Raw genomic sequence first — 14,711 nt, forward strand, 5'->3', positions numbered from 1 at the left:
CATCTCTTTTACATTTACCTGAAGATTTTCGAGCATCCTTAACTTCAAAATGGCACATCAAGTGTTAATTGAGCCCGATAGGTCTGCACTCCTACCTACCTTAACTTCAATATTTTCATCAGTTGAAGAGGTCAAAGGTGATCCAGAACGAGGCATGTTTCAACGATCTCTCGATTATCTTCGAAAGCTTTTTACCACTCGTAGGCTTATATTTTTGGTAAAACTGAATCGCCGTGAGTTTTTTTCAACATTCCGCATACGAAATTTGGTTAGAAATACAAAATTTAAGACAAATTCTTTGTTCGATGTTTTTATCCATTGTAAAAATCGCAACGCACTGTTGAGGTTTACCGACTTAAGCAGCTGCTGTAAACAAACTGGTTGGTACGCTCCTATTTGGCATAGTAATTAAGTACAATCCTACCCAGTTAGCAAAATACATTTTTTTAAATATAAATTACTTGGAGAATTAATTATAAATTCTATCTAACACAAATTTAAATTCCATCTGATTCTTTCAGTTTGCAGTATATAAATCAAGGACTAACGAATATGTATCTTCCTTGTACTAGAACCGTGGATCGGTCTGGGCAGAGAACACAGTTCGCCAATTGCCTCTGTCCTTTGCGAGGTCTCCAACTGATTCTTCCAACGGAGTGGAGGTCTTCCTCTTCCTCTACTTCTCCGGCGGGTACTGCGTCGAATACTTTCAGAGCTAGAGTGTTTTCGTCTATTCGGACGATATGACCTAGCCAGCGTAGCCGCTGTCTTTTTAATTTGCTGAACTATGTCAATGTCGTCGTATATCTCATACAGCACATCGTTCCATCGAATGCGATATTCGCCATGTCCAACGCGCAAAGGACCATAAATATTTCGCAGAACCTTTCTGTCGAAAACTCGTAACGTCGACTCATCAGATGCTGTCATCGTCCATACCTCTGTACCATATAGCAAGACGGGAATAATGAGTGACTTATAGAGTTTGGTTTTTGTTCCTCAAGAGAGAGCTTTAATTCTCAATTGCCTACTTAGTTCGAAGAAGCACCTATTGGCAAGAGATATTCTGCGTTGGATTTCGACTTTGACTGACTTTATTGTTGGTGTTCGTGCTGGTTCATAGATAGACAAGATAATCTACGACTTCAAAGTAATGACTATCAACAGTGACTTGGGAGCCAAGTCAGGAGTGCGACGACTATTTGTTTGATGACAGAAGATATTTCGTCTTGCCCTCGTTCACCACTAGACCCACGGCGCGGGTGTTGAGGTAAATTGTATCAATATCGTCGGCGTACGCCAGCAGCTGTACACTCTTATAGAAGATTGTATCTTCTCCGTTTAGTTCTGCAGCTCGAATTATTCTCTCCAGAAGTAGGTTGAAAAAATCAGACAAACGGGAGTCGCCTTGTCTGAAACCTCTTTCGGTATCGAACGGCTTGGAGAGGTCCTTCCCGATTCTGACGGAGCTTTTAATGTTGCTCAACGTCAGTTTACACATCCCTATCAGTTTTGCGGAGATACCAAATTCAGAAATCGCGGCATAAAGGCAGCTCCTTAACCGAGTTGTTGACGAGTGCTCTCAACATCATTCTGCATAGCCGTTTTAGTTTCTAGTTTACAGCTAGCTCAATTTAAAAAATTTTTAAAATTGCTCTATAACTTTTCAATCCTCTATATCCTCCATATACTGCTTGTATAACTTTTCAATCCCCCATATATCGATTATGTGGATTCCGGTGTCAATGGCTGAAATGCAGTCTTACAGAAAATTTCGTTCAATGTGTGACATATATTTAAAATTCGGGAGAATCTTCTCCCCATAATAATATATCTGTGTGTCAAAAATGAATTGAATCGGTTCAATACTTTCCTTAGTCCCATATACCTAATAGAAATATTTTCGAACATCCGGCTGACTTTATACTGCATATATCGGCCAATATTTATTTTAAGGCTAATAAAATCCGTATTTCAAGCAGAAATTCAAGTAATTTTAAATTTTTAACCCTTAGGTTTCTTTCTTAATCACAAAGGTGACCATTTAAGGATATTGTAATAGCTCTAGATCAACCATGTAGGAACATATTTTATATTAGTTTTCGGTACTTTGTGTTGTAGGCTTTCTGTTTCAATTAAGCTAAAAACAATCATAAGGCTTCTTATATGAGTTCTGATCCTGACTTTGAAAATACTCTACCACACATAAGAAACTAAGTGTCCCTATAAATTAAGCTAATTTGTCAAAGAACACCTTCTGCAAGGAATTGACATTTTCGCTCGAATATCCATTTTCCAACATTACAATTCTCAGGTATCTCGTTGCTGTTTAATCTCATTTTCTCCACTTTCTCTGCGCTCAAATAGCATTAACGAGTATTCACAGCTACGCTAATTATGTCGCACTCTCTAATGACGCTGATAACATTGAACACTATGGATATTGTATGTGTGTATTTCTAGCATCAGGGCTATCAAATTCCAAATACACTATGCTCCGTGTAACGGCACCATTGTGGGTGTGAGCTGCAAAGCTTCCGGCGCTCTATGTTTGTATTTAAACCATATAAAGGAGTATAAGCCTCGTGAGTGTGTACGAGTCTGTGGTTCATACGAAATTCCTTACAAAGTTTTCAATTACTCTCGCGAACTCATCCTAGCACGCTTTAACACCAATTGAATGTCAAGGGTGTGCTGAGGGGTTTCACCAAAAATGCGTTGGCTTGTCAGCAACATCGCTTACTGTTTTTCATGCTTTCATTTTCTCTTTTAATGGGCATGTGCTTTTGTTGCCTTTTCGCGATTTTAACTCATTGTTGTGCCGGCCGCGTGCCATGCCGTCAGCACATTATCGTTAAGTTAATTTCTGATTCTGATTTTGATTCCTTTGATTTATTCCACCGCTCTTGCACATATTTGCCGCACATATACATACACACATATATGCGTATGCAGCTTGTGTCCATACAAATAGTTATTGTGTTTCAATGTGCGCGCTCAGCATGATTATTCCTTTGTGCTTACGCCACACATCCTTTGTGCTTCTGCCCCTCGTCCCGCACGCACACACTTGCCGTATTATCGTGATAATGTGTGCGTTGAACTGCAACAATGTAATTAATGGATGCAGCGTACGAGTTCAGAGCGGCGTCCATCCGCTCGCCGTTGCAGCTGCTGCTGGACAACGGACTTAAACGGAGCTTAATGAAATTCCTTTTATATTAGGTCCATTCTTATTGAACGGCGGTATGTACATACATACATATATACAGGGTAGTTGTATACATATTTCCTACGTAAATAATATACATATGTATAAATAATATGCTCGGAGACTCACCTTTGGTTTATATCTAACAACTCCATCATATCGAGCAATGTGTATTTAAAAGTGATTTGAATAATATTGTTCTCATTTTCTTTATTGTTCTGAGATGTACAATTTCGATCAAACGTGCAGATGCGCGCGATCGGACCATTGTCTCGTACACAAAACGCAATTAATCGGAAATCTATAAAGCTTCATAACTCTGCTCTACAGAAATATATAAAAGTGTAATCTGGTACAACGAATCCCATTAAGCAGGTGCGTCTGTGATCACAGAGCTTGGGCTACTGTGAGGGTCAACCGGTGGTGGATAGCTGGACGACCTCCAGATATCTAGGTTTAGTTGCGAATATTCAATTATCAGCTCCGACCAAAGCAACAGAGATGGATGATGTAGCCTAAAAAGCTCTATTTTCCCAATTCAGTTTTTGTGATGGGGTGAATCGACACTGCCCACAAATAATTGTCAAGTAAAATCCCGGAAGCATCTGAGTCAGAGTGAGAGGCTTACTGGACAGGGTCTGCCTCCAGGTTAGGAGCGGCTGAAGGTGTTTAGCTTTCAGTAGGTAAAAAAAGGTATGGATAGCATACCGGTAAAATAAAACTTGGCGAATACACAAGAAAAATTCAACGTGCAGGGTAAAATAAGCTCAGTACCGGTTGTTTTTTGGGGCGAGAAGGCAGGCTCCCGGCCGTCGATCACTTGGCCTTTGCAATAGATAAAACTACAAGTATGGGCAAAAGTGCAGAACTTTAACCAAATAGGCGAGCGCCGAAGATAGCTCGATCGCCAGAGAAAGCACACAGAAAAGGTTACGTCATGACAGACAAATCAGTCGAAATACCTTACCAAACAAGACCAAAAGATCGCTAGGGGAAGGAAATCCTAAATAACTAGACAACGTAGAGAGTAAAGGCGAAAGTTCGGTTAATGTAAGCAGGAAGGAAACACCAAGAGCTGAAGCTAGGTTTACAGTAAAGTACAAAAGTAAGAAGACGAAGAAGGAAAGCGTCAAGCCACCACAGCCGCCGGATACTCTAATCATAGCAAAAATTGGAGACATGCCCTGCAGTGAAATACTGGGAGCGGTATAAAAAGGGAGTTGTAAACATCTTGGGGAAAATGTTTCGCGAATTAGAAAAACTGCAAAGGGAGTGATCGTAATCAAGCTAAGAAGAACTCAAATAGGGAGTACATATGAAAATCGAGATGAAATAGATGGGGTATTAGGAAACCAAGCCGAGATAAAACTCATGAGTTAACTGTTGAAATTCGTGATTTGGACGAAATAACAACAAAGGAGGATAAAGGCCATCCGAGCGTAAATCAAAGAGCTGAAACTTTTCTGCGGTAATGAAATGAAGCCTTTTCAAAAAGGCAGGTAAACAAAAGACGGAAATGAGTATCCCAGTACAACAGGCGCGGATCTAGAATTTTTTTTGGGGGGGAACTATAAAATGTTGTACTTGAAACTCAAAGTTCTTGTCTGCGCAGAATATTCCTTATGATGGAAATTATGTATATTTTTGAACTGTTAGGGGGGGGGAACTCTCCGCAGTGGTGTCGATTCTCTAATCACGGGTCATCAATCATGGTGAATCATGGTGAATATATGGTCAGTTGTTGATTTTCCGGACCTAAAGCCACACTGATAAGGTGCAATTAGTTTGTTGACGGTGGGCTTTAATCTTTCACACAATACCCTTGATAGAACCTTATATGCGATGTTGAGGAGCGTTATCCCATGGAATTCGGTGCAGATAGGGTGGTCTCCCTTTTTGTGGATAGGGCAGAGCACACTTAAATTTCTATCGTTGTGTTTGTTTTCCTTCAAACAAAACGGTGGATTATTAATGGATTTTTGCCTTCGTTTTCACTGCCTTATGATACGGTGAATCGTCTTGGTGAAACAGCGGTTTCTTTTTCTTCAAAAGCGGCAGTTTTTCGGTGATTCGTCCTTCAAACGGAGAAATAACGGTATAGCAGTCGCAGTTGATGATCCTTTCCTTTGAAAGGTAGTCAATAAAAATTATTTCATATGTACATATCTTAAATACAGACGCCATAACCTTACCAGTCGACTGTTGCGTTTTTCACGCTTTGAAACGGATTCATCGTGTGCAGACCACTCGAAGGACTGTTCGTTGAATTTTGGAGTGAAATTATGGAGCCATGTTTTATTCATTGTTAGATTTCGACACAAAAAATCGGGCTTATTACGCTTTAACATCTCCAAATACTGCTCCGAATCATACCCAAATATTCAGGAATGATACGATGTATAGTTCAGTTGATATGGTTAGAGCTTCTGCCGTCACCCAAAATTATTTTGTAGACTTTTTTTCGTCGGTAACAACCTCTTTTGAGTTTCACCATTTACGGTGCTCATTTCACCAATACTTTGATGGTTGATTTTCCAGGGTCAGTATCCGGAAACTGGTCAACAAGCCCAATTTTTTGCTTCAATTGTATTTTTTTCCTTCCAAAAAGCAACATTGTATCAACACGCGAAATTCCTTTTTAGCAATTTTTTCTCAATAACAAAAGCTGCTTCACTCGAACTAATGATCCGGTGGCAGTCAAATTTATACGCGCGTCTTTTGAAGTAAAGTAATGTTTGATCCCATCTTATTCGAGTAATATATGTAAGTATTTCTACTATAACATGGCGAACACTCTTCGTTATGGCTTCTCTGAACGCTCTGTGAGCGCATTAATTTTCCATGTCAATGGGGAAACTTCAATAAAGTCATTCACATTATGCTTAAATTAATAGCCAAATAACATTTAGAAATAAGATATCAGCAAAGTTTTGCAAAAGTTAGGAATTGTTGGGTGGAAAATCGAAAGCAAAGAGATAAAATTTTCATAAATTTTCGGGTTAATGCATGCCTGGGGAGTAATTAATAAAAACCATAAAATCTTGGGTATTACCAAAGTGAAAAATATAGGTATAACAATATATCGAAAATACATATTGTGGGTATGTATGTATGTATGTAAATGTATAATTAAATATAAGACGCAAATATGAATGTATTCAAAGTATGTGTACATACATATACAGCTCTAAGAAGGAACGAGTAAAGAGTAAAGTCCTGTGAAAGTACACTCGTACGTATACCACGAGTCACCATTGTATCCCGAAAAAATTACGGTTTGGTGCGGTTTATGGGCCGGCGGCATCATTGGGCGGTACTTCTTCTGTGATGATCAAGACCGGCACGTTACTGTGAATTGGAATCGCTACCGATCAATATTTTTAGTCCGAAGTGGATAATAAAGACTTGGACAATATGTGTTTCCAACAAGACGTCGCCACAAGCCCCACAGCGAATGTCATATTCGAGTTATTGAAAACCAAGTCTGGTGAACGTGTTATCTCACGACCCAGTCAATTGAACGCCTCTGTCGGTCTATTTGACGCCGTTAGACTATTTTCTGTGGACCCATGTCAAGTCTATGGTCCATGCAACAAGCCAAAGACGATTGGTGAACTTCGTACGAATATCGAACGTGAAATTGCAGCAGTATCGGCCGATTTATGCTTGGAAACCGTCGAAAATTCGTTTCAGCGTTTAGACTTCTGCTATCGTGCTCGTGGTGGCCATGCAGAAGAAATTGAGTTCCATACATAATGGCTTCGATTGTATTTTCACAGAAATAAAGAATTTCATTGATATCCCAAACCGTTTTTGTTTTATTTAAAAACACTTTTGTAGCGCTCTTATTGGAAAACCCGGTATTTCCTTGGCTTTGATTCCTGCAAGTTGCAAGAGTATAAAATGTTCGGTTGCACCCGAACTTATCCCTTCCTTACTTGTTATGTATAAGAACATTGGTATTATATATATAAGTACTAGGGGATCCAATCACGCGTTGCTGTGGTATACATTTTTCTCATTAATTCTCAATATCTGGTTACCAGCCTCTCTGTCCAGTTAATAGAGTTGTCTGCTTAATAGACTATACTTAATAAACATCAACAATGTGAATGGTTAATTGAGATGTCCGCTTAATAAAGCGTCCATTTAACAGAGCTTTCACTGTATTTTTTTTATGAGGTTTTTTTACTATCCTATCTTCTAAGTTGGTTCGAACTGAACACAGTGAGCCAAATTTCACTAAAATCGGTTCAGTAGTTTAGAAATCCATCGCGGACAAACAACTTGACACATATTGGCTGAAATATGTGTTTGACATGACGGCTCAAAGCCGGTTTTAGAACCATAGTCTCTGGGGGAAAATCTGTTCAGAATGATCCGTAGAATTTTCCGTTTTTTTTTACTCCCTGCAAATCGACCAAAATGAGTATGTACATATGTATGTATGTAAATATAATAAGATAACTTATAATTTGATTACATTCGTAAATTGTTGAAAAAGCATTTAAATCTTAATGGCGAAGGTAAGAACTTTCAAGCAATATAATATATTTTTCACGTACTGAAATGACATACATACATACATACAGGAGCTTTTGTATTAAAATATGTTATGTATTTTAACAAATACTTATGTATGTATACATATATGATTGTTCGTAAATACATAAGTACATACATATGTATGTATGTACATATACATATATGCGCATATGGACGTACATATGTCCGTGCTTCATTTACAGACATAAACTGATTTCTGTGTAGGCACATAAACCTGTCTGCCCGCATATTTTATAGACATGCATAAATAATTGTAGCGCATAAAATTTCAAATGTAAATTCGAATCAGCATAAGCTCGGTGCAAACTACCCCTTTGTTTCCTTTCGTCCTTCGCGTTGTGCACTCATTCAACTGACAGCGTTTTAATGTATTCAAACAATTTTTAATTCCACTGCAAAAGTGCGCAGCAAAAAAAGGATCCCAAATAATAAAATAAATAAATAAAAGATGAAATGAAAATCGATGCGTTGCGAGAGGGGATGAATTGCATGCAAAGGTGCAAGCGCACGAATAAAATGGAAACGGCAGAAAAAACTAATTTCGGACCGACCCAGTATGCCCGTAATTACTTATACAAATCTGAGAACGGATCTTTATTCGCATTGCCACCATCTACTCACACAAACACACATGCATATGTGTGCTTGTGTATTGCATTTTGGAAAGGAGGGAGAAGGCTGGCATTTTTTTGCTTTTGGCTGTGCGCCCAAGCGCTCTTACCTACAACGAGTAACTAAGTCCAAGCGGCGCATAAGCTAGATGTGGCTGATACGATCGCATATACACAGGTATGTGTGGATGTGCGCATGTGCGTGTGCTTGTTTGGGTGGTGCACATCTGACAGAAAAATCTTTACACGGCAATAATAGTCTTTAGGCATAACCTCTGTGCTCGAACTTTACTGCCGCCTGCAATGATTATCGCTTAGCTGGTTGGTACAGTTCAAAATTACTACTGTGCAATACAACTGCTGTTCTCGTTGCAACACAACTACAAAATTTACGAAAAATGTGTCATTATTCCGATAACAAAGAGTTGACAATGCTTACACCCTATGGAAAAGTGCAAAAAGGATATTCGAAATTATAAATTTTCTCTACGAGGCATCATTTCTAGGCGTATAGGCAAAATACACTGCACTATACAGGCGCGCTTCGATCCCTCATTGTGGAATGGAGCTTAGTTCCGTGCGGAAAAGTAATCGGTTTTGTTGTACATTTTTAATATAAGTATGTATGTATATTTCTATAATCGCGTAAGCGGTGTCTACGCCAATTAAGAAGAAGATGTATATTTTTTTTTAAATCAAAGTAGTCCCCAACAAAAAAAAAGTAGTTCATTGGTCATATTGATAGCGGCTGTTCAGGTTGTCTGAAATAAAAAAGTCTAATGGATTATTATTCAGTAGTTCTGCGGCTATCGTCCCTACCAAATATAATCAATTTCAGTAAAAAAAGAAAAAGATCGAACTTCAAAAAAAGTCACGAAATCTTGTTTTTTTTTCGTTAAAAATCGTTTATAAAAGTATGAAAATATTTTCGAAAATAAACCATTCTGGTAGGGACGATAACTATACATGATTGGAAGAACATATGTAAATTTTAAAGCAATCGGTTGAATACTGTTTTTTTTGGACCATGACAATTTCAGAAAATGATGATTCGAGAAAAATGCAGACTTGTCATGACGCCTGGTAGACAGTCGCTTACGACACGTCGGCGACTATGAGCTGTAACTTATCAAATACTATGAATTTCGGTCTGAATTTTCACAGCATGTTTTCAGTAGGTTTTACTGTCAAAATATAAAAAAACAAAAAAAAAATCGATTTTTCAAAGTGATTACAGAGAATACCCCCTTAATGAGACTTGGTATGTAAGTTTCTTAGTACGACGAGTTCGTAGATGAGCGTAATTGGACCCCTGTCACGTCTACAAAACGCCATTAACCGAAAACGGATAAAGTACCATCAATTCTTATTCTTCTTTACTGGCGTAGAAACCGCTTACGCGATTATAGCCAGGTGGCCGAGCGCGACAGTTGTTTTTTCTCTTCGCAACGTGAGACCAATTGGAAATTCCAAGCGAAGCCAGGTCCTTCTCCACCTGGTCTTTCCAATGGAGTGGAGGTATTCCTCTTCCTCTGCTTCCCCGGTATTGTGTCGAATACTTTCAGCGCTGGAGTGTTTTCGTCCATACGTACGACATGACCCAGCCAGCGCAGTCGCAGTCTCTTAATCGCTGAACTATTTCATTGCTGTCGTTGCTCGGAGGATGGAGTCATGTGTAGAAGTTCACGTAAGTGAGGAAAGTTTTCTGATTGCTATTCACTTGGGAGTGGTCAGTAACGAATCTTTTAGATATGGCTCAAGAAGCTAACGACTTCCGGTCCTAGAGTGGTTGGTTAGCTGACTGGTTAGCCAAAGAAACATCCCCTTCACAGGAGCATGCACTGGGTAAAAAACGCCCTCAATGAAAAGGAACAAAAAGCCTCGGTAGAGAAAGTACCATAACTAATCACTAAATTAAGATATAAAATTGTAATTTGGCAAAGCCGATCACAGAGGAATTTTGGAAAGTGGGCGCGTCCCGCTCTGAAAAAAGTTTTCTGTACATAACCTTAGAACTCCTACCAATGGTGTGAAAATGGATGAAATCAGATGATAACCCCGCCTCACTTCCCATTTAACGGCACAGTTGAAAATTACTAAAAGCACAATATATCAATAACTAAATACGCCAGAGACTTTAAATTTTATCCCCGAGGTGGTATGATAGAGCTTTAATGGAGTTGGGGTCAAAATTTCAAAATTGGACGACGGGCGTAGCACAGTTCACTTTTAGGTGAAAACACATATTTCGAGACCCCTCAGACCGATTACAACCAAATTTGGTATGTGATATTCCTTTGAATTCCTATATTAGAATGTGAAAATGAGTAAAATCGGCCGACACCTTTGCCCATATACTAGCAAAATTTTATATTCCATTTAATTCGTTCACTTTAGAGTATGCCATCTTAGACCAAAAATTGTCGAAATCCAAACAAATGTTTTCAAGTCCCTGAGTACCGAATATGAATCCTTTCCTGATAGCAGAATGTTCCTGTGCTACAAATCGGGTCAATACTTCCCTTAGCCCCCATATACCTAATATAAAGTGAACTTCCGTGTCACTTTTTTTTGAAAGAGGGTCTTCTGCTTATAACTATGCGTGTTTGTGTTTAGAATGAATAAAATCGGGTGAAAACTCGCCCTAGACCGAATATAACTAGCAAGCCATATATACTTAAAGATATTTCCCTGACTTTAATACCAGCAAGTTGCAAGAGTATGAGATGTTCAGTTATACCCGAACTTACTTCTTCCTTACTTGTTTTAAAACCATTACATCCCACTAACTCTCAATCTTTAATACAAAAATAGGCAACAAAATCATTGAATTAGAGATTATGACCAAGTCCTGATTCCATTATGGTTGTAACAAGGGTTTCCAATTATTCTACAGTGAGGAGCGTATGTTAAGTTTGACACGAAGTTTGTAACACCTAGAAGGGAAAGTCCGAGATCCCACATAATGTATGTATAAATTATCAGCATTATGAGCTTAGTCGATTTAGTCATCCGTCCGTTCGTCGGTTAATATAGTCCTAGTCCTTCAGTTTTTGAGATATCGGACCAACGATTTCCACAAAGATGCTTTTCATTTGTAGGAGCCAACCATCCGATATCGGACCTCTATAGTGTATAGCGGCCATACAAACTGAACGATCGAAATTAAGTTAAAGGGCATCATTTTGTGGAACCTCTGTTAAATCAAAATGAATATACATACATATGTATAATAATTATCGCAAATTTATATATAGTGTTGAAACCAATACATCTAATCGTACTCATATGAGACAAACCTCCTTTAACATTGGACATACATATGCCAATATTGTTATTTCATCAACTTATAGTATAGCTCAACTAATGCAGTTTCCTAAATCAATGTGGTTTTGTAAAGACACACATGAAAAATTTCATTTCGAAATATGAAACCGATTACTCGGAAATTCAATACATCACTTAGCACTGCTCTAGGTAAAATCAGTACAGAGTGAGTAAATCGTCTAGTTTTTGGCTTGTGCCGCGTATATTTGGTTGTTCAATCATTGTTGAATTAACAAACGCCCAGACTTCTGCTACAAAATCAACCGGCTGCACCCGACAGTCAACTCAGTAGTGCACTGCCGTTCAACCCCTAAATATGAGAAATGGATTTGGCAAAAACAATGGCATCATTTGCACCAAAACATGAACATCAATATCAAGTATATTATTGTCAGCAGCATTGGCGATGCCGTAGCAGAGTTCCTTATTGCTTACTATGGTACAGTTTTTGGAAATTCTAAGCAAATATAAGTACATCATAGTGAATGTAGGAGATAATGAGACTATGTACCGTACCAAATACTGCTAGAATTCAAAATGATGAAAGTGTTCGGACGGAGTCCGACTATTACGAACCATTTTCAGATATTCACCGAAAAATATTATATTTCAAAATATATCGAGCAGGCATACATATGTAATTCACAATGACTGGATTGAAACCAAAATATTTCTACAGTTCTCGCCCCAATTCACAGTAAATTTTCTTACCTCTAAGATGACTATCTGAAATATTAAACAACACGTTTAAATCTGTAGAATACAAACACAAAATTTTTTATTATTATTCTAGTTTCCGTTATACTTGCACAGGCTAACAATCAGGATTTTTATTCGCGAAAGGCTACGGATATCGGTTACTGCTAAGCCTGAGTTTATATTTTTAGGAAGCATTCTTCAAAGTATTTTGTGGAATTGCTCACATTTTTGACAGAAATCGTGAAATGAAACTTAAAGAAATGGAAAATAATAACGTTCGTCGGAATTGTAAATAGTTGTGCTTAGTAAAATTGTGTGTTGAAACTCTTCAAAAGCTGATAAAGTTTGAAACGATTTGTTTGAATATTAATTTTGGTAAATTATTCAGTTAGAAACGATCATATATACTTGTATATAAAAAAAATAGAGTACACATGTTGTCTTTAAATATATTAATGCAATCAAACTCTAAAATTTGTAAAATGATGTAGACTATCACTCTAGAGAAGTTCCCTGATTGTGACCGTTCGAACTACTACCATATAAGAAGGATATACTATACGCTATTGCCTGTGGTAGGTAGACGATACTACCAATTGGCAGCTGTACTCGCGCCATCATTGATACGTAATAGAGGTGGTAGTGAGACCTAACCACAGGAATTTCCAAAGCGCTCTTCTTTAGCAGTCCGAGTTTGTAGAAGTTCACATAGGTCAGCCATAGAACGTATTCTTAACCATTATACATTTTTGTTCAAAGTTAGGCAAATAGTATTTGAACTAAGGAATGAATGATTGATTGATAAATTAATTTTAGATTATACTTACATATATTTTTAGACGAGGTTAGTATTTGAAAGCAAAAAAATCAATATCTTATGGACGATTTGTGGTCGAAAAGAGAAAGAGTGGCGGATTTTTAATGATTAAATATGATTTTTCGCTATTCCCTGCAAAAATATACATAAGTATTTTAGAAAAAAAGTCATACAGAAAAGTAGTCGGTAATGAAAATATCTATATATTTTTTTTTATTTAACCTGTTGAAGCCTCTATTTTCTGATGGTATAAAAAATATAAAACAATGACGGAAAGGCTAAGTTCTTATGTAAACGAACATGTTATACCCTTGCAACTTGAGAATTTGGTATCTCCGCAAAACTAATACGGCTGTATAAACTGACGTTGAGTAATACCAAAAGCTTCGTCAGGATTGGGAAGGAGGAAGCCAAACGAGGTTTCAAACCTCACAATCCGCGCCGTTAGTTCTGCTTTCTCCAGACTGGATAATGAAGTGAAGTAAATGGGTCTGGTGGTGAACGAGGACAAGACGAAATATCTTCTGTCATCAAACAAACAGTCGTTGGGACTTGGCTTCTTCTTTCCTATTGAGTCCTAACTTTGAAGTCGTAGATTATTACGTCTAACTTAGAACTAGAACAACAACGTCAGGCGTCGAAATCCAACACAGAATAACTCTTGCCAACAGCTGCTACTTTGGACTGACTAGGCAATTGAAAAGTAAAGTCCTCTCTCGACGAACAAATACCAAACTCTTGAAGTCACTCATCATTCCTGTACTGCTATATGGTGCAGAGGCCCCGATGACAGCGTCTGGTTCTGCGGAAGATTTATGGTGCTTTGCGCCTCGGAAACGGCGAATAGTCGATGGGACAAGATGCCATCGTATAGTGTATGGTTCAGCGAATTAAGAGACAGCGGCTACGCTAAGCTACGTCATGTCATCCGAATGGATGATAAAGACACTCTAGCCCTGAGAGTATTCGATGCAGTATCCACCGCTAAAAGCAAAGGAAGAGGAGGACCTCCACTCCATTGGAAATACCAGGTGGAGAGGGACCTGGCTACCTTTAGAATCTCCAATTGGCTCCAAATATTCAAGGTATCTCACAAACAATCACCAAACGTATGGAGTAAAGTCAGCCAGATTTTTGAAAATCATGATATTAGTTATATAAAGGGTGGCCCGATTTAAAGCACAAAGATACACTGTTAAAAGCACAACAGGTTTCTCATTTCGCATATATTTTTGCAGTTTTGGATTTGTTCTGAGTGAGTTTGGTTATTGGGTTTGGGAGATATATACATTAAACTCATTAGAGTGCGGGGCTACACCCACTTTTTCAAAACTTTTAGCCTGTGATCCACTTTGCCAAGTACAATCCTATATCTTAATTTAGTAGTTAGTTTTGTCGTTTTATAGGTTTTCGTTTAATGGCGTTTTGTGGGCGTGGCAGTGGTCAAATTACGTCTATCTGCGAATTTCACTTTTTTCCA

This window comes from Bactrocera tryoni, chromosome 2, assembly GCF_016617805.1.
Source record: "Bactrocera tryoni isolate S06 chromosome 2, CSIRO_BtryS06_freeze2, whole genome shotgun sequence".
In the NCBI taxonomy this organism is placed as follows: domain Eukaryota; kingdom Metazoa; phylum Arthropoda; class Insecta; order Diptera; family Tephritidae; genus Bactrocera; species Bactrocera tryoni.